The sequence below is a fragment of the Callithrix jacchus genome, chromosome 19, assembly GCF_049354715.1.
Source record: "Callithrix jacchus isolate 240 chromosome 19, calJac240_pri, whole genome shotgun sequence".
NCBI lineage: Eukaryota > Metazoa > Chordata > Mammalia > Primates > Cebidae > Callithrix > Callithrix jacchus.
This window is the reverse complement of record NC_133520.1, coordinates 13,380,115-13,394,404: the sequence shown is the minus strand read 5'-3', so window position 1 is coordinate 13,394,404 and position 14,290 is coordinate 13,380,115. Positions and strand designations below refer to the sequence as shown.

Below are 14,290 nucleotides of genomic sequence, written 5' to 3'. Positions count from 1 at the left end.
TATATTCAGGAGACCCATCTCATATGCAAAGAAACACTTAGACTCAAAATAAAGGGATGGAGGAAGATTTGCCAAGCAAAGGGAAAATAAAAAAAAAAGGCAGGGGTTGCAATTCTAGTCTCTGATAAAACAGACTTTGAACCAACAAAGATCAAAAGAGACAAAGAAGAGCATTACATAATCAATACAACATGAAGAGCTAACTATCTTAAATATATATGCACCCAATACAGGAGCACACAGATACATAAAGCAAGTTCTTAACAGCCTACAAAGAGACTGACTCCCACACAATAATAGTTGGTGACTTTAATGCTCCATTGTCAATATTAGACAGATCAATGAGACAGAAAATTAACAAGGATGTCCAAGACTTTAACTCAGATCTAGAGCAAGCAGACCTAATAGGCATCTACAGAACTCTCCACTCCAAACCCACAGAATACACATTCTTCTCAGCACCACATTGCACTTAATCTAAAATTGACCGTGTAATTGAAGTAAATTCCTCAGCAAATGCAGAGGAACAGAAATCATAACAACCTGTCTCTCAGACCACAGTGCAATCAAATTAGAAATCAGCATTAAGAAACTCACTCAAAACTGCACAATTACACAGAAACTCAACACCCTGCTCCTAAATGACTACTGCAAATAATGAAATGAAGGCAGAAATAAAGATGGTCTTCAAAACCAATGAGAACAAAGACAAAACATACCAGAATCTTTGGGACACATTTAAAGCAGTGTCTAGAGGGAACTTCATAGCACTAACTACCTACACGAGTAGTGAGGAAAGAGCTAAAATTGACACCATATCATCACAATTAGAAGAACTAGAGGAACAAAATCAAACAAGTTCAAAAGCTAGCAGAAGAAAAGAAATAACTAAGATCAGAGCAGAACTGAAGGAGATAGAGACACAAAAAACCCTTCAAACAAAAAATCAATGAATCCAGGAGCTGGTTTTTTAAAAAGATCAACAAAATATATAGACTGCCAGCCAGACACCTAAGAAAAGAGAGAAGAATCTAATAGATACAATAAAAAACAATAAAGGGGATACCACCACCGATTCCACAGAAATACAAACCGCCATCTACAAACAGCTCTATGCACATAGACCAGTAAATCCAGAAGAAATTGATACATTCCTGAACACTTACACCCTTCCAAGACTAATCCAGGAAGAAGTTGAATCTCTGAATAGATCAATAACAAAGTCTAAAGTTGAGGTAGCAACTAATAGCCTACCAACCAAAAATAGTCCAGGTCCAGATGGGTTCACAGCTGAATTCACCAGATGTACAAAGAGGAGCTGGTACCAATCCACCTGAAACTATTTCAAACAATACAAAAAGAGGGAATCCTCCCTAACTCATTTTATGAGACCAACATCATCCTAATACCAAAACCTGGCAGAGACACAACTAAAAAAGAAAATTTCAGGCCAATATCCATGATGAACATAGATGCAAAAATCTTCAATAAAATACTGGCAATCTGAATGCAACAGCACATCAAAAAGCTTATCCATCATGATCAACTTGGCTTCATCCCGGGGATGCAAGGTTGGTTCAACATATACAAATCTATAAATGTAATCCATCACATAAACAGAACCGAAGACAAAAACCACATGATTATCTCAATAGATGCAGAGAAAGCCTTCAACAAAATTCAGCAGTCATTGATGCTAAAAACTCTCAATAAACTAGGTATTGATGGAACATATCTCAAAATAATAAAAGCTATTTAGGACAAACGCACAGCCAATATCATACTGACTGGGCAAAAATTGGAAGCATTTACTTAGAAAACTGGCACTAGACAAGGGTGCCCTTTGTCACCACTCCTATTCAACATAGTATTGGAAGTTCTAGCCAGAGCAATCAGGCAAGAAAAAGAAATAAAGGGTATCCAATTAGGAAAAACGGAAGTCGAATTGTCTCTATTTGCAGATGACATGATTGTATACTTAGAAGACCCCATCATTTCAGCCCAAAATCTCCTTAAGATGATAAGCAACTTCAGTAAAGTCTCAGGATACAAAATCAATATGCAGAAATCACAAGCATTCCTATACACCAATAACAGACAAACATAGAGCCAAATCATGAGTGAACTCCACTCACAATTGCCACAAAGAGAATAAAATACTTAGGATACAACTAACAAGGGAGTTGGAGGACTTCTTCAAGGAGAACTACAAACCACTGCTCAACAAAATAAGAGAGGACACAAACAGAATGAAAAACATTCCATGCTCATGGTTAGGAAGAATCAATATCATGAAAATGGCCATACTGCCCAAAGTAATTTAAAGATTGAATGCTATCCCCAACAAGCTAACATTGACCTTCTTCACAGAACTGGAAAAAATCACTTTAAACTTCATATGGAACCAAAGAAGAGTCTGCATAGCCAAGACAATCCTAAGCAAAAAGAACAACGCTGGAGGCATCACACTATCTGACTTCAAACTATACTATGAAGCTACAGTAATCATAACAGCATGGTACTGGTACCAAAACAGAAATATACACCAATGAAGCAGAACAGAGGTCTCAGAAGTAACAGCACACATCTACAGCCATTTGATTTTTGACAAACCTGAGGAAAACAAACAATGGGGAAAGCATTCCCTATTTCATAAACAGTGTTGGGAAAACTGACCAGCCATGTGCAGAAAGCTGAAACTGGTCCCCTTCTTGATAGCTTACACTAAAATTAACTCCAGATGGATTAAAGACTTAAACATAAGACCTAACACCATAAAAACTCAAGAAGAAAACCTATGCAAAACCATTCAGGACATAGGCATAGGCAAGAACTTCCCAACTAAAACACCAAAAGCAATGGCAACAAAAGCCAAAAGAGACAAATGGGATCTAATTAAACTTAAGAGCTTCTGCACAGCAAAAGAAACAATCATTAGAGTGAACCAACAACCAACAGAATGGGAAAAAATTTTTGCAAGCTACCCATCTGACAAAGGGCTAATAACCAGAATCTACAAAGAACTAAAACAAATTTATAAGAAAAAAACAACCCCATCAAAAAGTGGGCAAAAGAAATGAACAGACACTTTTCAAAAGAAGACATTTATGTGGCCAAGAAACATATGAAAAAATGCTCATCATCACTGGTCATTAGAGAAATGCAAATTGAAACCACATTGAGATATCATCTCATGCCAGCTAGAATGGCGATCATTAAAAAAATCTGGAGACAACAGATTCTGGAGAGGATGTGGAGAAATAGGAATGCTTTTACACTTTTGGTGGGAGTGTAAATTAGTTCAACCATTGTAAAAGACAGTGTGGCGATTCCTCAAGGATCTAGAAATAGAAATATTATTTCTCCCAGAAATCCCATTACTGGGTATATACCCAAAGGATTATAAATCATTCCATTATAAAGACACATGCACATGTATGTTAACTGCAGCACTGTTTACAATAGCAAAGACTTGGAACCAACCCAAATGCCCATCAAGGATAGAATGGATACAGAAAATGTGGCATATATACACCATAGAATAGTATGCAGCCATAAAAAAGGATGAGTTCATGTTCTTTTCAGGGACATGGATGAAACTAGAAACCATCATTCTCAAAACACTGACACAAGAACAGAAAACCACACATCGCATGTTCTCAATCATAGTTGGGTGTTGAACAATGAGAACACATGGACACAGGGAGTGGAACATCATACACTGGGGCCTGTTTGGGGGGGTCGGGGAGGGATAGGAGGGGGGATTGGGGAGGGAATAACATTAGGAAAAATACCTAATGTAGGTGATGGGGAGATGGATGCAGCAAACCACTATGGCATGTGTAAACCTATGTAACAATGCTACATGATCTGCAGATGTACCCCCAAACTTAAATATATATGTATATGTATATATGATTTAAATTCATTAACAAGATTGTACTCTCCCATTTCCGTGTAGTTCCCAATGCTAATACCATCCTACTGACTCTCCCTGAAGTAGCTGCTTAATTTACAGCAGTAGATGTATTACTTAGCATTTTTTCATATATTCTTGCACTCAGGCTCACAGTGTCTCTTTGGTTTCATTTGTGACAGTTATTCCCCGAGTGTTTACAGCAATGCCTTCTTAATTCTCATAATTGCTTAACCATTGCCTTACAATGGTAAGCATGACATGATCTCCCAAAGATATCCACATCCTAAACCATGGAACCTGTGACTCTATTATGTTACATGGGAAAGGGGAATGAAGACAGCAGATATAATTAAGTTTAATAATACAGTGTGAGAAATGCTCAATTGGTCATTGTTGGCCTGTAAAATGGAGAAGGTCCACAAGCCAAAGAATGGGAGCAGCATCTGCAAGGTAGAAAAGGCAAGAAAATGGATTTTCTCCTCCAGAAGGGAATCCAGCTGTTGTTAACTTCTTAGTTTTAGCTCAATGAGACCCATTTTAAACTTTGATATTGAGATGTATAAGAGAAGTTTGTGTCAATTTAAGCCATAAAAATTGGTGTCATTTTAAGCCATAAAGTTTGTGTCGTTTTAAGCCATAAAAATGGTAATGAGTTATAGCAGCAATAGGAAATAAACTGAGATATTTAATTTTCTCTGTAAGATTCAACTGTTATACAATATATGGATGAACATCTGTCATGCTCTCCAGATAGTCTTGAAAAGTTGATTCCCTCTATTTGTCAACAGTGGTAGCTTACAATCAGCATAAAGTCTCTAAATGTCAATTTTGTCAGAACAAAGTGCTTTTTCTAGAACCTAAATTTTAGGGTGTGACATTTTGGAAAGTCTTTTTTCTCCTCAAAGTTTGGAAGCTCTTTATGACTTACTCTGGCCATTTCCTAAAAGTCAACTTAGAGAATTGCTTGGCCTCATAGAATCAAAAAGATCCTTATGAAACCAAGGATTGTTTCATCAGAAACTTTGTTATTTAAAGCAGGCCTGTTAACCCCCTTACTCATATGCTCCCCAATTACTAAACTTTTTTTTCTATTTGGATATGCAAGATTGGGTAAGCTTTGGGGATTCTAACTCAGCAGCCCAGTGGACATCAGAAACATTAATTCCCCACTAATATTCCTAAAGTTACTCAATGGAGGTCAAATAACTAAGAAATGAAAGAAATGGGATGTTGAGCCAGGCAGTTTGACTCCTGAGTTAATATCTTATCCACTAATTATTAACCATCAAACCACTGATACACTACACAAATCTTATTCTTTCATAAGAATGTGATCATGTAAAATATTACCTGAAATAGTCATCACTGACTAGGACATTTTTGCTTTCATTTAAAAATAAGAATTTTCATTGTAATTTTAATGGAGATATATTTGCTGTCTTTTTGTTTTATCAACTTATGAGAAAAATATATTAAGTCACTCATGCAAACTCATCACATTATTATATAACACACCATCTCTAAGGGCTGAACCTAAAATTCAATCATGTAAATTCCTATTTTGGCTAGCTGAGAGTGTTGGCCATGTTTCTATGTCCCATTTTCCCTACGTGTAAAATGGAAATAGAGTTCTAAGGCAAAGTCTTTAAAAAACATTTTATTTAAAAAATATTATTCAGGAGGAGGGGGTTCTCAAGACGGCACAGTAAGAACAACTCGGGATCACAGCTCTCAGCGAATGCTCAGAGGGTGGATCAAAGCTGCATTTCCAGACGGATCTTTGTTGCCCATAGAACGGGGAAAGTCCCAGGTGTAGGAAAGATGGAACGCAAGTGCAGCTGGTTTGGCTGTTGCGGCCGCTTCGGCCGGCGCCACAGCGCGGGCACTCCCCAAAAATCCGCACAAAACACACTGCCCTGGGTGCCCTGCTAAACTGGCAATCTGAGATTTGGGAGGGCAGATTAGCATATCCATCTGATTAAACGAAACTTGGACAGTGAGCCAGACCAGGAGATTCCTGGGAAGTGGCATTTGAGCCAGCGCAGTGGCCAGCTGCATGGGAAATCACACAGATCCTGGTGCTCTAACAGCAGGTGACCAAAACACCTGGGAGAGAGCTGTCAGTTCAACTTAAAAAAAAAAAAAAAAAAAAAAAGAAAGGCGCTCTGAGGCAGGGAGCCAGGCAAGCAGGCTTGGCGTGTTTCACTCCCACAGGGACAAACAAAATGGCAACTTGAAATGCTCTGGCCGGAGTGTTTCACTGAGAGCACAGCTGAACCCAGGATGGTGCAGCTTGATGGGAGAGGGGCGTTCACCATTACTGAGGATATATGCCCCTACGGAGGTACACTCCCATTGCTGATGCAGCCTGCCGTTGCCGAGGCAACACGCCATAACAGAGAGACTCCGCTGCAGGGCGGAGCTGGTGGCAGCAGGACGGAGCCTGCCGTGGAGCCTGCAGCAACAGGGCGCACACCACATCAGCAGGGTGGAGCCTCGGCAGGCAAATAGTGACTAGACTGCCTCCTAGCTGGGCAGGATAGTGCCACGGACACTCATAAAGAAAGCTCCAACCCCCCCGAGACAGAGCATCTGAGGAAAAAAAGGGGTTCTAAGGGTTCTAAGAGTTCTGCTGCAGCAGAATTAAACGCACCTGCCTAACAGCCCTGAATGAACAATGGAGCTCACAGCTCAGCACTTGAGCTCCTATAAAGAACAGACTGTCTCCTCAAGCAGCTCCCTGACCCCTGTATATCCAGAGTCACCTCAAAAAGGACTGATCAGACTGACATTAGGCGGGCAACATTCTGGGACAAAGATAGCAGAAGAAGAAACTGGTAGCATCCCCACCATTCTGCAGCTGCTACAGGTGTACCCCAGACAAGCAGGGCCTGCACTGGACCTCAGCCATCGTATAGCAGAGGGGCTAGACTGGTAGAAGGAAAACCAAGTAACAGAAAGACCTCATCATCAACAATCAGGGCGTCCACTCAGAGACCCAATCAAAAAGTCAGCAACTACTCAGACAATAGGTGGATAAATCCACAAAGATGGGAAGAAACCAGCGCAAAAAGGAGGAAAACACCCGAAACCAGAACACCACGCCTCCTACAAAAGACCAAAACTCCTCACCAGCAAGGGAACAAAGCTGGGCGGAGAATGACTGTGATGAAATGACGGAATTAGACTTCAGAAGGTGGGTAATGAGAAACTTCTATGAGCTAAAAGAACATGTTCTAAATCAATGCAAAGAAACTAAGAACCTTGAAAAAAGATTTGAAAAAAGATTCGAGGAAATTATAACAAGAATGGATAATGTAGAGAGGAATATGAGTGAATTTAAGGAGCTGGAAAACACAATATGAGAACTTCATGAAGCATGCACAAGTTTCAACAGCCGAATTGACCAAGCAGAAGAAAGAATATCAGAAGTCGAAGATCAACTCAATGAAATAAAATGAGAAACCAAGACTAGAGAAAAAAGCGCAAAAAGGAATGAACAAAGTCTCCAAGAAATGTGGGACTATGTGATGAGACCTAACCTACGTTTGATAGGTGTACCAGAAGGGGACGAAGAGAATGAATCCAAGCTGGAAAATACTCTTCAGAATATTATCCAGGAAAATTTCCTCCACTGGACAAGGCAGGCCAACTCTCTAATTCAGGAAATACAGAGAACACCACAAAGATATTCTGCAAGAAGAGCAACCCCAAGGCTTATAATCATCAGATTCAACAGGGTTGAAATAAAGGAGAAAATACTAAGGGCAGCCAGAGAAAAAGGGCGGGTCACCCACAAAGGGAAGGACATCAGACTCAGAGCAGATCTCTTGGCAGAAACTCTACAAGCCAGAAGAGAGTGGGGGCCAATATTCAACATCCTTAAAGAAAAGAACTTTCAACCCAGAATTTCATATCCAACCAAACTGAGCTTCGTAAGTGAAGGAAAAATAAAATCCTTTGCAAACAAGCAAGTACTCAGAGATTTTGTTACCACCAGGCCTGCTTTACAAGAACTCCTGAAAGAGGCACTACACATAGAAAGGAACAACCAGTACCAGCCATTCCAAAATCACACTAAATGTGAAAGAGCATCAACATAATGAAGAACCTACATCAACTAATGGGCAAAACAGCCAGCTAGCTTCAAAATGGCAGTATCAAATTCACACATAACAATATTAACCCTAAATATAAATGGACTAAATGCACCAATCAAAAGACACAGACTGGCAAACTGGATGAAAAATCAAAACCCATCAGTGTGCTGTATCCAGGAAACCCATCTCACATGCAAGGATACACAAAGCCTCAAAATAAAGGGATGGAGAAAGATTTACCAAGCAAATGGAGAGCAAAAAAAAGCAGGAGTTGCAATTCTCATCTATGATAAAATAGACTTTAAAGCAACAAAGATCAAAAGAGACAAAGAAGGTGATTACATAATAGTAAAAGGATTGATATGACAAGAAGAGCTAACGATCCTGAACATATATGGACCCAATACAGGAGCACCCAGATATATAAGGCAAGTTCTTAATGACTTACAAAGAGACTTAGACTCCCACACAATAATAGTGGGAGACTTTAACACTCCACTGTCAATATTAGACAGATCAACCAGACAGAAAATCAACAAGGATATCCAGGGCTTGAACTCAGACCTGGAACAAGCAAACCTGATAGACATCTACAGAACTCTCCACCCCAAATCCACAGAGTATACATTCTTCTGAGCACCACATCACACCTACTCTAAAATTGACCACATAATTGGAAGTAAAGCACTCCTCAGCAAATGCAAAACAACTGAAAACATAACAAACAGTCTCTCAGACCATAGTGCAATCAAGTTAGAACTCAGAATTCAGAAACCAACTCAGAACCACACAGCTTCATGGAAATTGAACAACTGGCTCTTGAATGTTGACTGGATAAACAATGAAATGAAGGCAGAAATAAAGAAGTTCTTTGAAACCAATGAGAACGAAGACACAACATACCAGAATCTCTGGGACACATTTAAAGCAGTCTCTAGAGGAAAGTATATAGCAATAAGTGCCCATATGAGGAGAATGGAGAGATCCAAAATTGACACCCTATCATCAAGATTGAAAGAGCTAGAGGAGCAAGATAAAAAAAACTCAAAATCTAGCAGAAGACAAGAAATAACTAAGATCAGAGCTGAACTGAAGAAGATAGAGACACAAAAAACCCTTCAAAAAATCAATAAATCCAAGAGCTGGTTTTTTGAAAAGATCAACAAAATAGACAAACCACTAGCCAGATTGATAAAAAAGAAAAGAGAGAACAACCAAACAGATGCAATAAAAAATGAAAAAGGGGAAATCACGACAGATTCCACAGAAATTCAAACCATCATCAGAGAATATTACAAACAACTCTATGCACATAAACTAGTAAACCTGGAAGAAATGGATAAATTCCTGGACTCCTGTGTCTTCTCAAGCCTAAACCAGGAGGAAACTGAAACTATGAATAGACCAATAACAAGGGCAGAAGTCAAGGCAGCAATTAAGAGCCTACCACATAAAAAAAGCCCAGGTCCAGATGTGTTCACAGCTGAATTCTACCAGACACACAAAGAGGAGCTGGTACCATTCCTTCTGAAACTATTCCAAATAATCCAAAAAGACGGACTCCTTCCTAAATCATTTTATGAGGCCAACATCATCCTGATACCAAAACCCGGCAGAGAACCAACAAGAAAAGAAAACTTCAGGCCAATATCCATGATGAACATAGATGCGAAAATCTTCAATAAAATATTGGCAAGCCAATTGCAACAGCAAATCAAAAAACTTATTCATCATGATCAAGTAGGATTCATCCCGAGGATGCAAGGCTGGTTCAACATACGCAAGTCTATAAATGTAATTCACCACATAAACAGAACCAAAAACAAAACCCACATGATTATCTCAATTGATGCAGAGAAGGCATTCGACAAAATGCAACAGCCCTTTATGCTAAAAACCCTCAATAAAGTTGGTATCGATGGAATGTATCTCAAAGTAATAAAAGCTATTTATGACAAACCAACAGCCAATATCATACTGAATGGGCAAAAACTGGAAGCATTCCCTTTGAAATCCGGCACTAGACAAGGATGCCCTCTCTCACCACTCCTATTCAATATAGTACTGGAAATTCTAGCCAGAGCAATCAGGCAAGAAAAAGAAATAAAGGGTATTCAAATAGGAAAGGTGGAAGCCAAATTGTCTCTATTTGCAGACGACATGATAGTATACCTAGAAGACCCCATTGCCTCAGCCCAAAAACTCCTGAAACTGATAAGCAACTTCAGCAAAGTCTCAGGATATAAAATCAATGTGCAAAAATCACAAGCATTCCTATACACCGATAACAGACTTAAAGAAAGCCAAATCAATGGTGGGCTTAGAGGAAGCATAGTATATACATGTACATTGGGGAAAGCCAACACTTTTTTTAAAGCCTCTTTTGAGCATAACAAATGTTAATTGGTTTAGATATTTTAGTAGTATTTTACTGAATACCTCAGAATCTTATTTAGTTACTGACAGAAGAAAAGACTTCAAAAAAAAGATGTAGATTATATCAATGAGAAATAAAACTGACTTATTTTCCTCAAAAAAGAGCTATTAGACCTAAGATACAAGGATCAGTCACCTTCTTATTAACCTCTCAAAATGAATCTATTTCAAGCCAGACTTGAAAATGTTTTCTCTCTAAAAACTACCATGTGGTCTAACAGTTAATTGTTATTCTTATCAAAGAATGACCCACATTAACATTTACTTGAGGTCATTAGCATATTTATAAAAAAGGGAGAGAAATGAGCATTCTTTTCTCTTCTGGTCTTTGTTATGGAGGAAAGCTATGAGAAAAAAATGAAGTACATATTTACCAATATTTTAGACTAATCTATAAACATCAAAATTCCTATACCCACCATGGTCTTGAACTGGCAGACTAGTGATCAGATTTAAATCACATTTAGTTGCAAGAGGATTTGGGGCCACTATGCTTTTTTGTTTTTGTCAATGCAACTAGTGTTAAACTAGTTAACAAAGACCTCAGGACTGAGGACAGAGGTCACAAAAATAATCTCTTCATTTAGGTACAGTGAGAATTAATGACTGGAACAAAACACTCTTTGATTATTTCCTGAGACTGCTTTTTTCTTTTCTCTTGACACTGTGGTAGACATTCCAATACTATGAAAAATAAACTACTTAAAAAAGAATCAAAATTTGGTGCATGCTCAATAGTTTGGTAGATATTAAACATGCTTTAGGTCTGAAGAAACATGTATTTATGTATACAAACAATAAACATTTTAAAAACTCTTGCTCTAAAAACTAAGTATTAAAAGGCTTTACAATATCAGTGACCACTTCTGAGCTTCCAAGCCTTATTTCACTTTTAAGAAAATGTTCAATTTTATTTTGAAACCTAACAAAAATAGATTGTGCTGTCACCTCAAAATATGACTACTTGCATTAACATTGAGAGTCACTGGCAAGGCTCTTGAGTTAGAAGCAGTGATAGATGTAACTAAATATTTTTCATTAATTTTAAGGGACAGAGGATATTTTGTAGAGTTTTAATAGTTTGTTGCAAATCATAACATCAAAAATTTTAATGTGATGTGGAAATGAAAACACTATTATTTAGTTCCATGCTCAACTTGGTCTACTGGTGTGAAGAATGGTAGGAATTGAACCAAAATGTCCATCTTATCACTGTAATGATAATTTTACAGCAATTATTTATAGGCAAGGGAAGATATGAACCATACATGAAAACTCTCCAAATATAAGTTATTTTGATAAAGTAAAGCATTTAACATTATTTGATCCATTGTTAACACCGGGAGTTCTGGTATAAAGAAGTTTAACAGTTTTCTACAAAATCCTTATTTCCATATATATTTTTATTTTTTCTTACTTGGAAAATCTGGTTTACCAGAACATATTTAATTTTGAAATATTTTAGATAGAGTATAAGAAATGACAGCACTGCTATAAAAACATATTTTTTTTCTATGAATTACAAGGAAAAATAATGAGTGAAGGTTCTCTGCCTTGAGTAAATTTGAAAAGTATTTAATCAGTACACCTGAAACCACTTTTGCAAAAATTACGACAGAAAGAAAATTCTGACAGTGGAAAATTATGACAGTGAAAGATATCTGATCTAATCAATTCCATCTAGTCTCCAAGCTACCATTGTCCATTCATGGGCATAGGCCAAGATAACTATGGGAGGTATGTAATTTACAGTTGAACTTCAAAGCAATGATGACAGCCCTTTTCTGAAACAAACTCGCTCCTTGCTTGAGGAGCAGAACATCTGTATAAAACTACCAAATTAGTCACAGAAACTACGGGTCAGGTGTTCATGCCACCAGAGGCCACATGATTCCTAACCTTCCCAATTGCTCCCATAGATAACATCACTACTGTAAAACCTAAGATTGGACTTCAAGGTATTTTTCAGACTCTTTATTCTGATGGACCAGCTAGCATTACCCAGACCAATAAACTGGCTCATCTGATCTTACAGTCCCCATCCAGGAACTGAGTAAGGGCAAGAAGACAGTTCTGACTTCCTATAAGTTTATACCCAACCAATAAGCATCCCCCATTCCCTAGCCCTATGCTCACCAAACTATCCTGAAAAAAGCTCTAGGTTTTGAATTTTCTGGGAGGCTGTTTTGAGTAAAAACTCCTGTCCTGCTTAGTTGGCTCTGCATTTATTAATCTCTTTCTCTATTACGATACCACTATTGTGGCAAATTGGCAATATCTGTGCAATGGGCAAAAGAAACCCATTAGGTGATTACACTCCTTCTACATTTGCTACAGTGTTTTCCAGAAAAGACACTGGGTTAGACCATGCCTCATTTCACATGCCTTGAATGGATATTGTTATATTGAATACAAAGTACACTGAACCAGATGTTGGGCATAAATTTCACCTTAAACTAGATATGTCAAAGCATTTAGCTTTCCTATGGCCTCCAAAACTTAGTTTTCTTCTCTTTCTCCTATATCCATTTCCTGCTCTTTGAAGGAGATATCAGTATCAAACTTAAGTAGCAGAAAAAAATTTGTATTCTCAATTACTTTTGCAGGATAAATAGTAACTGACAATGGTAGTAATGAAGAAGTTTAGAAGTCTGAAATAGTCCTTTTAAAAAAATTGTCAACACATGTTGATGCTTTTTGGTTAAAGAGACAGCAAAATAATCAAAAGAGCATAGATTTAGGAGACATACCTAGATTCATATTACTTCTTCCACTTCTATTCACTTCTATGAATCTGGATATGTTATTGATCTTCTCTAAAACGGTTTCCTTACTTGTAAATGGCAGAGAAAATACCAATTTTGCAGAGTTGCGAAGATTCTGTAAGGTATCCTATGTAAAGCCTTTAATATGGAGCCTGTGAGAGACTTGGTACATTAAAAATGCCAGTTGTTGGCTGGGCATGGTGGCTCACACCTGCAATTCCAGCACTTTGGGAGGTTGAGGCAGGCAGATCATAAGGTCAAGAAATCGAGACCATCCTGGCAAACATGGTGAAACCTCGTCCCTACTAAAAATACCAAAATAAGCTGTGCATGGAGGTGTGGGCCTGTAGCCCCAGCTACTCAGGAGGCTAGGGCAGGAAAATCACTTGAACCCAGGAGGCAGAGGTTGCAGTGAGCTGAGATGCCACTGCACTCCAGCCTAGCAACAGACTGAGACTCCACCTCAAAAAAAAAAGGCCAGTCGTTATTATCATCATTCCCAATTATATTCACTAGGAATTGTTTTATGTAGTTGAAATTTGGAGCAAAATAGCTAGCTAAGTTGGCTAATGGTAAAAAGGAGGGAAGGAAAATATGCAGTTTGCCACTCTTGCCTGACTTACCATGATGAGAGAATACTTCCAGTGGCCTAGAATTCTCACAAATGAAATTTGCTGTAACAATCTATCCAGGAACAATGCATGTGCAGTTCATATTAGAAATGGTAGAAGTGGGAAACAGCTTCATGGAGTGGAACAGTCAGCAATTCACAGATTTAAGTGAAAACATATAATCATGTTAATTAAAAAAAAAGCCACAAGTAGGATCTCCAGATTTATTTCTTTATGTAGTAGATATTATAAATTCCTGTGTTCTCTCTTTTTCTAATATTTAGCCTTGCTTATATTTTAACAAAGCAGAAGGAAGAAATAATATTTAAAGCAGGCCATTAGCTATGTGTTTGTGGTTCAATTTTTGTTGGGGTGGTGATGTTTGAAATAGGGCACTGACGTGAATCACCTGTTTATATTCTCAGATTCCCAAAGTTTTTGAGTACACCTGGAAATAAT

At 38.1% G+C, this 14,290-nt stretch overlaps 1 protein-coding gene across 1 annotated transcript in view; it reads right to left on the bottom strand.

The window, feature by feature from the left end:
• Window positions 1-14,290, bottom strand: part of USH2A (usherin) — an 815,757-nt gene that overhangs the window by 181,866 nt on the left and 619,601 nt on the right. The gene's annotated exons all lie outside the window — the stretch shown is intronic.